This window comes from Vulpes vulpes, chromosome 5, assembly GCF_048418805.1.
Source record: "Vulpes vulpes isolate BD-2025 chromosome 5, VulVul3, whole genome shotgun sequence".
NCBI classification, from domain to species: Eukaryota; Metazoa; Chordata; class Mammalia; order Carnivora; family Canidae; genus Vulpes; species Vulpes vulpes.
Window position 1 is genome coordinate 61,832,782 of NC_132784.1, and position 13,926 is coordinate 61,846,707.

Genomic DNA, 13,926 nt, shown 5'->3' on the forward strand with positions numbered 1-13,926 from the left:
CTTTTCAGTACATTGAACATTCTCCAAGATAGACTATATGCTGTGCCACAAAATAAATATATATCACTAATTGTTAATGGACTGAAATCTTAGAATACATTTTTTTTAGCACAACAGTGTTAAATTAGAAGTCAATTACAATAATTTGTCCAGAAACCCCCCAAAATGTGGAAGTAACATATTACCAGATAACCCATAAGTCAACGAAATCACAAGGAATTAGAAAATATCTTGAGCTGAATGATAGAGAAAACCCAAAATTTTGAAATTTGTGGGATACACCTAAAGCAGTGCTTAGAGGAAAATTTATAGCTTTAAATGGTTATTTTGGGGGGAAAATGTACAAAATCAATACAAAACAGAGAAATACAAGCAGAGAATACAAGCAGAGAAATACAATACAGTAAAAATACAAGCAGAGAAAACCAATACAATAAAAATTAGTTTTTTTTAAAAAAAGAAACGAAATTGATAAATCCCTACGAAGAATGATGAAGGAAAAGAGAAAACACAAATTACCAAAATTAAAAATGAAGGAGACATTACTACAGATTTTATAGACTTTAAAAAATAGTAAGGGAATACTATAAATAACTTTGTTAATAAATGAATAACTTAGGTGAAATGGTCAAATTCCATCAAATACACAACTTAATAAAATAGACATCAGAAAATTTAAAATCTAAATATCCCCCACATCAAAGAAATCAAATTTGTAATCCTCTCATAAAACTCTAAGCCCAGATTCTTCATTGGTTAAGTCTAGCAAATGTTTAAGGAACAAATAATAGCAATCCTACATGATTGTTCTCAAATAATAGAGAAGGAAATGTCATTTTATGAAGCCAGTATAACCCTGACCAAAATCTGACAAAGACATTACAAGAAGTTGAAATTTCAGACCAATATCTCTCACAAACATAGGCATAAAATTTTCTATTAAAATATTAGGAAATCAAATCAGTAATATATAAAAAGGATATAAACAAGTGAAGTTTGTCCCAAGGATACAAAGGTGGCTTAAAATTTGAAAATCAATGTAATGCAATACATTATCAGAATAAAGGAGAAAAAAACAGTGATAATTATACAATAGATACTAGTAAAAGCATTTGACAAAATTTTACACCCTTCATGATAGAAACACCCAAAACCTTGAAATAGAAGTGAACCCCCTCAATCTGATAAAGGACATCTATGAAAAAACCTAAAGCTAACATCATACTTTTTTTAAAAAGATTTTATTTATTTATTTATTCATGAGAGAAAAAGAGAGGCAGAGACATAGGCAGAGGGGGAAGCAGGCTCCATGTAGGAAGCCTGATGCGGAACTCGATCCTGGGACCCCCCAGGATCACGCCCTGAGCCAAAGGCAGATACTCAACCGCTGAGCCACCCAGGCGTCCCATCTAACATTATACTTAAAAGTGAAAGACTAAATATTCTAAGATACAAAAGAAAGGACTTAGTCTATCCTCACTATTTCTGTTCAACATTGTACTGGACAGCCTAGCCGGTTGCATAGGCAAGAAAAATAAATGAAAGATATACAGATTGAAAAAGAAAGGGTGAAACTTATTCACAGACAAGGTGACGTGTGTGTAGGAAACTGTAAGGAATCTGCAGAAACAAAACTGAAAAAACCTGCCACTGGAACTAATAATTCAACAAGGTCAATATATAAAAATCAATTGTATTCTGGGGTGCCTGGGTGACTCTCGTCAGTCAAGAATCTGACTTTGGCTCAGGTCATAATGTCAAGGTCTTGGGATCAGAGCCTCATGTTGAGCTCCCACTCAGCAGGGAGTCTGCTTGTTCCTCTGCCCCTGCTCCCACTTGTGCTCTCTCTCTCAAATAATCTTTTTTTAAAAATCAGTTATATTTCTATATACTAGCAATGGAAAAATGGAAACTGAAATTTAAAAGTACTATTTACAGTAACAGCAAATATGTGAAATATTTAGGGATATATTTTAAGAAGAAGTATACAAAGTCTTTATAATGAAAGCTATTTGACAGCTCCATGTGAGTGTCTAGTAGGTATTTCAAATCAAATATTAAAAATGGAATTTGGGGGGCACCTGGGTGGCTTAGTTTGTTGAGCATCTGACTCAGCCCATGTTATGATCTCAGAGTCATGAGTTCAAGCCCCAAGTTGAGCCCCGTGTTGGGCTCAGCACTCAGTGGGGAATCTATTTGAGATTCTCTTTCTTTCTCTCCTCTGCCCTTCCCTGCCAAAATAAATAAATAAATCTTCTTAAAAAATGTAATTTTTTATTTTTCAAACCGGCATCCACTCCTCTCCCCCATCTTGGTAAATAGTATCATTATCTACCTAGTTCTCAAGCCAAAGGCCAGGAGTCTTTTTCAATTTCTTTTATTCTTTCATCACCACCACCACCTCTCCCCAGTACTTCCAATTCATTCATATGTCTTAACTGTACCTTCAGAAGATTTTGAATTTATCCACTTCTCTACATCTCCATCACTTCTGCCCTTTATAAAGCCACTTCTATCTTCTGCCTGGAGTTCTCCAGTAGTCTCCTAATTGGGCTCCATGTTTCTAATCTTGCCGCTTTACAATCCATTCTTTACACATAGACCGAAGTAGTCTTAAAAAAAAAAAAAAAGCCAGATCATTCCTCTTCCCTGCTTGAAACCCTTCAATGGTTTCTCAGTGTCCTTGAAATATAAACACTGGCCAATACTTTTAAGATCTTGAGTGTTGTGGGCACTGCTTCCCTCTCAAACTCCATTTACAACTGGTTCCCATGCAGTCTATATATATTCCATCCACATGGTTCTTTTTTGCAGTTCAGATACTCCAAATTAACTACCCTTTTGTTCTCTTCTCTTGGAATGTTCTCCCCTCAACATTTTATAAGTGTGGCTCTTTCTTATTCAATTCTTAGCTTAAATAAAAGTGCTTATGTCAAAAAGGCCTTCCTGCAATGTTCCAGATTAGATAAAGACGGGCAAGAAGAGAACACACATGCACACACATGTGCAGAGACATACACTTCTACTTTAAATGCTTAATTTATTTAGTCTATGATACAGGATTGTAGAAAATGGTATAGCTAATAGAGTGGAGGTGTCCATCTGTCTCAACTTTTCACTTGCTTCCTGATCCCTTTGCACAAGGAGGTCCTGCCAGAATTGAGAAGGAAACCAGATTCTTGCCAGATCACTGCTTTATTTATTTATTTATTTATTTAAAGATTTAAAAAAAAATAAAAATAAAAATAAAGATTTTATTTATTCATGACAGACACACAGAGAGAGAGGCAGAAACAGAAGCAGGCTCCATGCAGGTCTCCAGGATCAAGCGGCGCTAAACCACTGAGCCACCCGGGCTGCCCAATCACTGCTTTTTAAAACTCAGGCTTACATCACTAAGTGGGAAGACTACACTAACAATCTGTGTGTTTCCATTGAGGGCATCTTTATAAGCACTGGGTCTGCTAGTTCTTAACCATACTCTGTACCAGCAAGACTGCATCTTCATCTAAGGGATGAACCACATCTCTGCTTCCAGCCCTCTAACACTACACATAACCTGTCTCCCTGTGGCACCCTCTCTTACTACCCTCTGTCAGTTGCTCTCTATTACCTGGCTTTTGTTCTTCATAACACTTATTTCTCTCTGCAGCTAGTTATTTGTTTGTTATCTGTCTTCCCCACTAAAATATAAAGACCACAAGAGCGAGACTTTTTTTCCCTTGTATACAGCTATACTTCCAACACACAGAACAGTGCCTGCCATAGAGTAGGTATTCAGTAAGTATTTGTGGAATGAATGAGTGGTTACCTTCTACATCCAGTCTTGCCACTCTCTAATTCCCTTTTTCCCATGGCCAGTCAACTTCCTGGCTGTTCACTGCCTTGAGATAAAACCTAATTCCTTAACATAACTTGCAAGGCCCTTTTGTGAGAAATGCCTTCTTGCCCCTCCAGCACCATCTCTCACTCTTCTTGCCTGAAATTCTCCCTTCCATTCCTCCAACCCTTTACTGTCTCTGTGCTCCAGACCTACTGAACTTCTTTCAGATCCTCAAAATTGCCAAGTTCTCTCTCACTTCTGCGCCTTCAATGGTCTCTTCTCACTTCCAGAAACATTTTGCTATCACTCCTCAGTCCCTTTTCACCTAACTCCACACAACTTTCTTGGCTCTCAGGTCACTCTAGAACCTGTATCTCTTCTTAACGCTCAGCTTTAACTCACTATCTTGTAACTATTGTGTAGTGTCTGTGTCTCCTTCATCCTGGAATCTCCATGAGACTAGGGATATTCCATTTAATTATACATATGTTTATACACACATACATGAGTCTTGAAGAATGCTTACAGTGCTAGTAAAGGAGGTTGTTTCTAGGTGAACAAGATAATTTTTTCAATGTTTTAAAATGCTTACCTGTATTTTCTGATTCTCAAAATGAACATTTCTTGTTATACTACTAATAAAAATAATAACACAATTTCAGGACTTAACTATAAAACCACAGTAATTATAGCAGTATAGTATTGGCAAAATAATAGACAAATTAGATCAATGGAACACAGTAGAGTATAGAAATGGACCCACACAAATAGTCACTTGTTTTTGATAGAGGAGCAAAGGCATGCAATGGAGAAAAGATAGTTCTCAACAAATGGTGTTGATACAACTAGACATCTATATACCAAAAAATGAATCGAAACACAGACCTTAACCCTTCACAAAAATTAACTTAAAATGAATTATAGACTTAAGTGTGAAATACAAAACCATAAACTCCTAGAAAATAACAAAGGAGAAAATATAGATGATTTTGGTTTGGTGATGGCATTTATATCACCAAAGTCATGATCCATAAAAGAAATAACTGATAGGGCAGCTTCAGTGGCGCAGCGGTTTAGTGCCGCCTGCAGCCCAGGGTGTGATACTGGGGACCGGGGATCGAGTCCTACATCGGGCTCCCTGCATGGAGCCTGCTTCTCTCTCTGCCTGTGTCTCTGCCTCTCTCTCTCTCTCTCTCTGTGTCTCTCAAGAATAAATTTTTTAAAAAATAAATAAATAATAAAGTCTTTAAAAAAAGAAAGAAACAACTGATATACTGGACTTTATTAAAATTAAAAACTTATGGGGCACCTGGGTGGCTCAGTGGTTGAGCATCTGCCTTTGGCTTGGGTCATGATCTCTGGGATCGAGTCCCACACTGGGCTCCCTACAGGGAGCCTGCTTCTCCCTCTGCCTATGTCTCTGCCTGTCTCTGTGTGTCTCTCACGAATAAATAAGTGTAGAAGACACTGTCAAGAAAATGAGAAGACAAGCCACAGACTGGGAGAAAGTATTTATAAAAGACACATCTGATAGAGAACTATTATCTAAAATATACAGAGGGGATCCTGGGTGGCTCAGTCAGTTTAGCATCTGACTCTTGATTTTGGTTCAGGTCATGATATCAGGAATGGAGCCCTGCATCAGGCTCCACACTCAGAATCTGCCTGTCCCACTTCCTCTGCTCCTGCTCCTGCTCCTGCTCATGCACACACACTCTCTCTCTCATCTCTAAAATAAATGAATAAATAAATAAATAAATAAAACCTTCAAAGAAAATAAAATGTACATCTCTTAAAACTCAAAAATAAAAAAATGAATGAGAGAAATATTTGTAAACCATATATATGATAATGGGTTATTATCCAAAATATGTAAGAAATTCATACAGCTCAATAGCAAAAAACCCCACATAATCCAGTTTGAAAGTGGGCAAAGGACATGAATAGACATTTTTCCAAAGAAGATATACAAATGGTTAACAGGTACATGAACAGGTGCTCAACATCACCAATCATCAGGGAAATGCAAATCAAAACCACAGTGAGATATTACTTCACCTATTGGGATATCTGTTATAAAAAAGACAAGACATAACAAGTGTTGTAAGGATGTGGAGAAAGAAGAAACCTTGTGCACTGTTGGTGGGAATGTTAGTTGGTACAGTCAACTAGGGGAAACAATATGGAGGTTTCTCAAAAAATTAAAAATAGAACTATCATATGATCCAGCAATCGCGCTTTGGGTATATGTTCAGAGGAAATGAAATCACTATCTTGAAGAATCTGCACGCCAATGTTCATTGCAGCATTATTTACAATAGCCAAGACATGGAAATAGCCTAAATGTATATTGATGGATGCATGGATTAAAAAAATGTCGTACATACAATAAAATATGTGGCCACAAAAAAGAAGGAAATCTTGCCATTTACAACAATATGGATGGAACTTGAGGGCATTATTCTAAGTGAAATAAGTCAGATAGAGAAAGACAAATGCTGCATGATCTCACTTATATGTGGAATCTAAGAAAACCAAACTGATAGAAACACAGATTGGTGGGAGGATAGGGAAAAATGGGTAATGGTTGTCAAAGGTAAGAAATTCATCCAGTTGTAAAATGAATAAGTTTTGGGGATCTAATGTACAGTATAGTGACTATGGTCAACAATACTGTATTGTATATCTGAAATTTGCTAAGAAAAAAAATGACATTTGTTAAGAAGGTAGATCTTAAACATTCTCACCATACACACACACAAAGGTAACTATATGGGGTAATGGGTGTGTTAACCAACCTTATTGTGGTAATCTTTTTGTAGTATACATGTATATCAAATCATCATGTTGTACATCTTGAACTTGTACGATAGTATATGTCAAACATACCCCATAAAGCTGAAAAAAAATAAGAAAACAACCTGATTCAAAAATGGGCAAAAGAGGGGATCCCTGGGTGGCTCAGCGGTTTGGCGCCTGCCTTTGGGCGGGCCTCGATCCTGGAGTCTCGGGATCGAGTCCCGCGTCGGGCTCCCGGCATGGAGCCTGCTTCTCCCTCCTCCTTTGTGTCTGCCTCCCTCTCTCTCTCTCTCTATGTCTATCATAAATAAATAAAAATAAATAAATCTTTAAAAAAAATGGGCAAAAGAGGGCAGCCCGGGTGGCTCAGCGGTTTAGCGCCGCATTCAGCCAGGCTGTGATCCTGGAGACCCAGGATCAAGTCCCACGTCGGGCTCCCTGCGTGGAACCCACTTCTCCCTCTGCCTGTGTCTCTGCCTCTCTCTCTCTCTCTATCTATCTCTATCTCTCTCTGTCTCTCATGAATAAATAAATAAAATCTTTTTTTAAAAAATGGGCAAAAGATTTGACCAGACACCAGAGAAGATATACAGATGGCAAGTAAGCATATGAAAAGATGCTCAACATCATATGTAGTTAGAGAATTGCAAATTAAAACAACAATGAGGGGCGCCTAGGTGGCTCAGTTGGTTAAGCATCTGCCTTCAGCTCAGGTCATGACCCCAGGGTTCTGGGATGGATCACCACATCGGGCTCCTTGCTCAGCAGGGAGCCTCCTTTTCCTTTTCCATCTCCCTGCTTGTGCTCTCTGTCAAATAAATAAATAAAATCTTTAAAAAAATAAAACAACAATGAGATATCATTACACACCTATTAGAATGGCAAAAATCCAAAACACTGATAATACCAAATGCTGGCAATGATGTAAGGCCACAGGAATTCTTATTCATTGCTCTGTGGAAATGCAAAATGTTACAGCCACTTTGAAAGACAGTTTGGCAGTTTCTTACAAAACTAAACATAGAATTACCACATGATCCAGGCATTGCACTCATAGGTATTTACTCAGCTGAGTTGAAAACTTATGTCCACACAGAAATCCGCAACCAGTGTTTACAGTGCTAAAACCAGTGTTTGGCTTTATTCATAATTACCAAAACCTGGAAGCAACCAAGATGTCCTTCAGTAGGTGAATGGACAAATAACCTGTAGTCAATATAGACAATGGATTTTTTTTTTTTTAGTACTAAAAGAAATGAGGTATCAAGCCACAAAAAGACATGGAGGAAATTTAAATGTATATTGCTAAGTGAAAGAAACCACCTTAGTCCCTTCAGGCTAATATAACAGAAATACCACAGACTGGGTATCTTTTAAACAATAGAAATTTATTTCTCATAGTTCTGGAGGCTGGAAAGTCTAAGATCAAGGTGCTGACAAAATGTCTAGTGAGGGGATCCACTTCCTAGATGGCTGTTCTCTTGCCTTTATCTCCATGGCAGTAGGGTGGAGGGTTTCTCTTATAAGAGCCCATTCATTTTTCTATCCATTGATGAGGGCTCCACCCTTATGACCTAGTCATCTCCCAAAGGCCCCATTTCCAAATACCACTGCATTGGGGATTAGGTCCAACATAATGAATTTTGAGGGAGACACAGATTCAGTCCATTGCATAGTGTATGATTCCAATTATATGGCATTCTGGAAAAGGCAAAACTATGGAGACAGTAAAAAGGTCAGTGGTTGCCAGGGCTTAGTGGGGCAGGGAGGGATAAATAGATGGATCACAGAGGATTTTCAAAGAGTAAAACTATTCTGTATGATTCTGTAATGGTAGATACATGTCATTACACATTTGTCCAAACCCATAGAATGTACAACCCTATGAGTGAACCTAAACTATGGACTTTGGGTATAATGATGTGTCAATACAGGTTAATCAGTTATAACAAATGTACTGCTGGTGGAGGATGTTGATAGTGGAGGAGGCTGCATGTGTGTAGGGACAGGGGTTATGTGTGAACTCTCTGTACTTTCCACTCAATTTTGCTGTGAGCCTAAAACTGCTCTGAAGAATAAAGTTTATTGAGAGAGAGAGAGAAATTAAAAATAAAAAACTATTTGTTCTGTAGCAGAGGTAATCACGCTTTGAATCAGTGCTGGACCATCTCTGTAGTATCTACTTTCTTTTTTTTTTTTCTTTTCAATTTTTTATTTAATTTCTAGTTGGTGCAATATTGGTTTCATGAGTAGAACTCAGTGATTTATCACTTTCATACAACACCCAGTGCTCATCACAACAGTGTCCTCCATAATCCCCATCACCCATTTAGCCCATCCCCTGCTCACCGCCCTCCATCAACCCTGAGTTGTTCTCTACAGTTAAGTGTCTCTTTTGGTTTGTTCCCCAGTGCGAGTGGGAGGAGGGGCAGAAGGAGAGGGAGAGGGAGAGAATCAAGCAGACTCCATGCCCAGCTGTGAGCCTGACAGGGGGCCCAATCCCAATCCCATAACCCTGGGATCATGACCTGAACCAAAATCAAGAGTCAGATGCTTAACCAACAGAGCCACTCAGGCACTCCTATAGTACCCACTTTCTAACTTTAGGACTTTTGAATAAGTCATGGGACCATTTGAGTGCTTGATTTTGGTTCTACTTGAAAATGAAGAGTTGACCGAGATCTGTTGTTCTTGTGCTTTTGTGTTTTTCATGAAGGAGTAAATTAAAAATAGAAATCAGTGCAGGGTTATCAACTTTTAATTTTGTCAAATAAATATATTTTTTAAACTCCATATACTGTTACCATTTTATTATAAAAAACTTTAGTACAAAAGATTAAGACATTATTTTTTTGGACATAACTTTTTTTTGTTTTTTGTTTTTTGGACATAACTTTTAAACTTGTTTAAAACTTTTTAAACAATCCTATAGGGTAGATATTATAGATGATAAAACTGAGGCTTAAAAAAAGTAACTTGCTCAGAATCACATGGTAGCGGAGGCAATACCACATTTATTATTTATTTGTTTGTTTGTTTATTTATTTATTTTTATTTTTTTATTTTTTGCAATACCACTTTTAAAAATGGCTCCTTCCATCACTCCAACACGTGGATTACTTGAGATCGAACTCTAGGCCATAGTTGATTCATGCAAGATTCATGCAGGAATCATGCATGATTCCCTGGAACTTGATCCCAGGAGGGAGTGCCTGCCAGAGCCCTTCCTCATGTGTTTGTTTACATCTTAAGAGATTAGAAGGCATTACAGTCCAATGCAGCAAACCATAAGATCTAAGATCTGGAGGTTTTCAGCAGTCTATCCACCAGAAACTGGTCTGCAAGGAGAGAGAATGATATGACACAAACAAGAAACAGGAGGAAGAATCCTGGAACCTTTAAGTCCCTAGATCCATTTGTTCTTGAGGCCACCTTCTATCACCATCTTGCCACAGTTAGATAGTTCCACCATTCCTTGAATTTAGTGAGGCAACACATTCCTCCTTTTTCTCCTCAAGGTTTGTCACACATAATCAATATAGCAAAGATCCAAGAGCTCTCATCCTTCTGTCCCAGGAAGGAGGCAAACTCTATATTATAATAGAAAGAGTGTGAACTTCAGAGAAAGATCCTTGGCAAGATGAGGACAAAACAATGTTTCATGGTGTGAAAACTTTGGAAACTGTTTGATGCACTTATATTAAAGCCAGCACAGAAAGGACAAGAGACTGGGCTGTTGTCTCAAACACCAGTTGTACATTCAGGCTTTTGTGATAGAGGACAAAGGTCTTAGATCTATTTGAAAAAGGAAAACAAAACAAGGCCCATATGTTCATTTTCAGCTCAGTTTCTTTTGAACTAATAACAAAAATAACATTTTATGAAATAACACTTTCTTCTCCAGCAGTCATATTTTATAATTCTAACATTTTACAATTGCATTTATCTTTTAAATAATATTTTATTTATCTATTTATTTGAGAGAGAGAGAGAGAGTGCAAAGCGGGGAGCAGGGAGATTGGCAGTGGGAGAAGGAGAAGCAGACTCCCTGCTGAGCAGGGTGTCCGATGTGGGGCCTGATCCCAGGACCCTGAGATCATGACCCGAGCTGAAGGCAGACACCTAACTGACTGAGTCACCCAGGTTACCCAATTGCATTTGTTTTTAAAGAACATATTATGCACAAACATATGGTGCAAAATTCAAAAGTTTTCAAAAGGAATACAGTGAAACTTCTCTCTCATTCCTGTCCCTGACCAGGTCCTCCCTATCCCCCAGACAACCAGTAATCTTTGCAAAGATACCCTCTGCATGCATATTTTGCTGTATATGCATCAAAAGAGTCACTCCAAAACTTAATAGCTTAAAATAACAAGAATTTGTATTCACTCAAGATTCTATGGGCCACTGGACAATATATGACCCCTTTTTAATATAGCATTACTCTGAGATGCAGGAAACATAACAAGCTTTCATAACACACACAAAAAAGAAACTTAGCCTAACGACAAGACACAGGAATTCTCCCAAGAAAGGTCAGGAAGATATCACAGACAGAGACTTGCTCAAAACAGATATAAGCAAGATATCTGAATGAGAACTTAGATGAACAGTCATAAGATTACTAGCTGGACTTGAAAAAAACATAGAAAATGCCAGAGAAACCCTTGCTGCAGAGATAAAAGAACTAACCAGGCTGAAATTCTAAAATGCCATAACTGAGATGCAAAACTGACTGGATATAATCACAACAAAAACTGAAGAAGCAGAGACAATAGGTGATTAGAAGAAAAATTATGGAAAATAATGAAGCTGAAAAGAAGAGGGAAAGAAAACTATGAGATCACAAAGGTAGACTTATGGAACTCAATGATTCCATAAAGCAAAATAATTCCATATCATAGGAGTCTCAGAAGAAGAAGAGTGGGAAAAGGGGGCAGAAGATTTATTTGAGGGATGCCTGGGTGGCTCAGTGGTTGAGCATCTGCCTTTGGCTCAGGGTGTGATCCTGGTCCTGGGATCAAGTCCCACATTGGGTTTCCTACATGGAGCCTGCTTCTCCCTCTGTGTCTCTGCCTCTCTGTGTGTGTCTCTCATGAATAAATAAATAACATTTTTAAAATTTTTAAAAAGAAGTTTATTTGAACAAATTATAGCTGAGAACTTCCCTAATCTGAGGAAGGAAACAGGCATGCAATCCAACAGGCACAGAGAACTCCTCTCAAAATCAACAAAAACAGGTCAACACCATGACATATAATGAAATTTGCAAAATACAAAGATAAAGAATTCTGAAAGCAGCTAGAGAGAAAAAAGCCCTTAACCTTCAAGAGTAGACACATAAGGCTAGAAGCAGATCTGTCTATAGAGACCTAGAAGGCCAGAAAGGACAAGCATGATATATTAAATGTGCTAAATTGGAAAAATGGGCAGCCAAGAAGACTTTACCCAGCAAGGCTGGCATTCAGGATAGAAAGAGAGATAAAGATTTTCCAAGACAAAAACTAAAGGAGTTTGTGAACACTAAACCAGCTCTGCAAGAAATATTAAAGAAGATCTTTTGGGTAGGAAAGAGACCAAAAGTAACAGAGACCAAGAAGGAACAGAGACAATCTATAGGAACAGTGACTTTACAGGTAATACAATGGCACCAATTCACGTCTATCAATAATTACTCTAAATGTAAATGGACTAAATGATCCAATCAAAAGTAATAGGGTATCAAAATGGATTAAAAAATAAGACCGATCAATACACTGCTTACAAGAGATTCTTTTTTACCCAAAGTCACCTCCAGATTGAAAGTGAGGGGATGGAGAACCACTTATCATGCTAATGGACATCAAAAGAAAGCTGGAGTAACTATCCTTATATCAGACAAATTAGATTTTAAACCAAAGATGAGGAGGGACACTATATCATAATAAAAGGGTCTATCCAAACAAGAAGATCTAACAATTGTAAATATTTATTGTTGGAAGCAACGAAATATATAAATCAGTTAATAATGAACTTAAAGAGGGATGCCTAGGTGGCTCAGTGGTTGAGCTCCTCCCTTCGGCTCAGGGCATGATCCTGGAGTCCTGGGTCCCATATCGGGGTCCCTGCATGGAGCCTGCTTCTCTCTCTGCCTGTGTCTCTGCCTCTCTCTGCGTCTCTCATGAATAAATAAATAAATAAAATCTTTTAAAAAAGTAATGAACTTAAAGAAACTCATTGATAATAATACGATAATTGTAGGGGACTTTAAAATACCACTCACAGCAATGTGCAGATCATCTAAGCAGAAGATCAACAAAAAAACAAGGGCTTTAAATTACTCACTCAGCCAGATGGATTTAACAGATATAGTTAGAGCATTATATCTTAAAGCAGCAAGATACACATTCTTTTTTGAGTGCATATGGAACATTCTCCAGAATAGATCACATACTGGGTCATAGACCGGGCCTTCATCAGTACAGAAAGATTGAGATCATACCATTCATATTTTCAGACCACAATGTTGTGAAATTTGAAGTCAACTACAAGAAAAAATTTGGAAAGACCACAAATACATGGAGATTAAATAACATCTTACTAAAGAATGAATGGGTCAAATAGGAAATTAATGAATTAAAAAATATGTGGAAGAAAATTAAAATGAAAACATGACAGTCCAAAACCTTTGACATGCAGCAAAGGCAGTTGTAAGAGGGAAGTATATAGCAATACAGGCCTTCCTCAAGAAGCAAGAAAACTCTCAAATATACAACTTAACCTTATAACCAAAAGATTTGGGAAAAGAATAAAGCCTAAATCCAGCAGGAGGAGGGAAAGAATGAATATTAGAGCAGAAATCAATGATACAGAAATTTTAAAAAACCAGTAGAACAGATCAACAAAACTAGGATTTGGTTCTTTGAAAGAATTAATAAAATTGATAAACTCCTAGCTAAACTTATAAAAAGAAAAGAGAAAGGAACCAAATAAATAAAATCATGAATGAAAGAGGAGAGATCACAACCCACACTGAAGAAATACAAATAATTATAAGAGAATATTATGAGCAATTATATGCCAAAAAATTAGGCAATCTGGAAGAAATGGATGCGTTCCTAGAAACATATAAACTACCAAAACTGAAACAAGAAGAAATAGAAAATCTGAACAGACTTATAACCAGCAAAGAAATTAAGTCAGTAATCCAAAATCTCCCAACAAACAAGAGTCCAGGGCTAGGTGGCTTCCCAGGGGAATTCTACCAAACATGTAAAGACGAATTAATACCTAATTCTTCTGAAAATGTTCCAAAAAATAAAAAT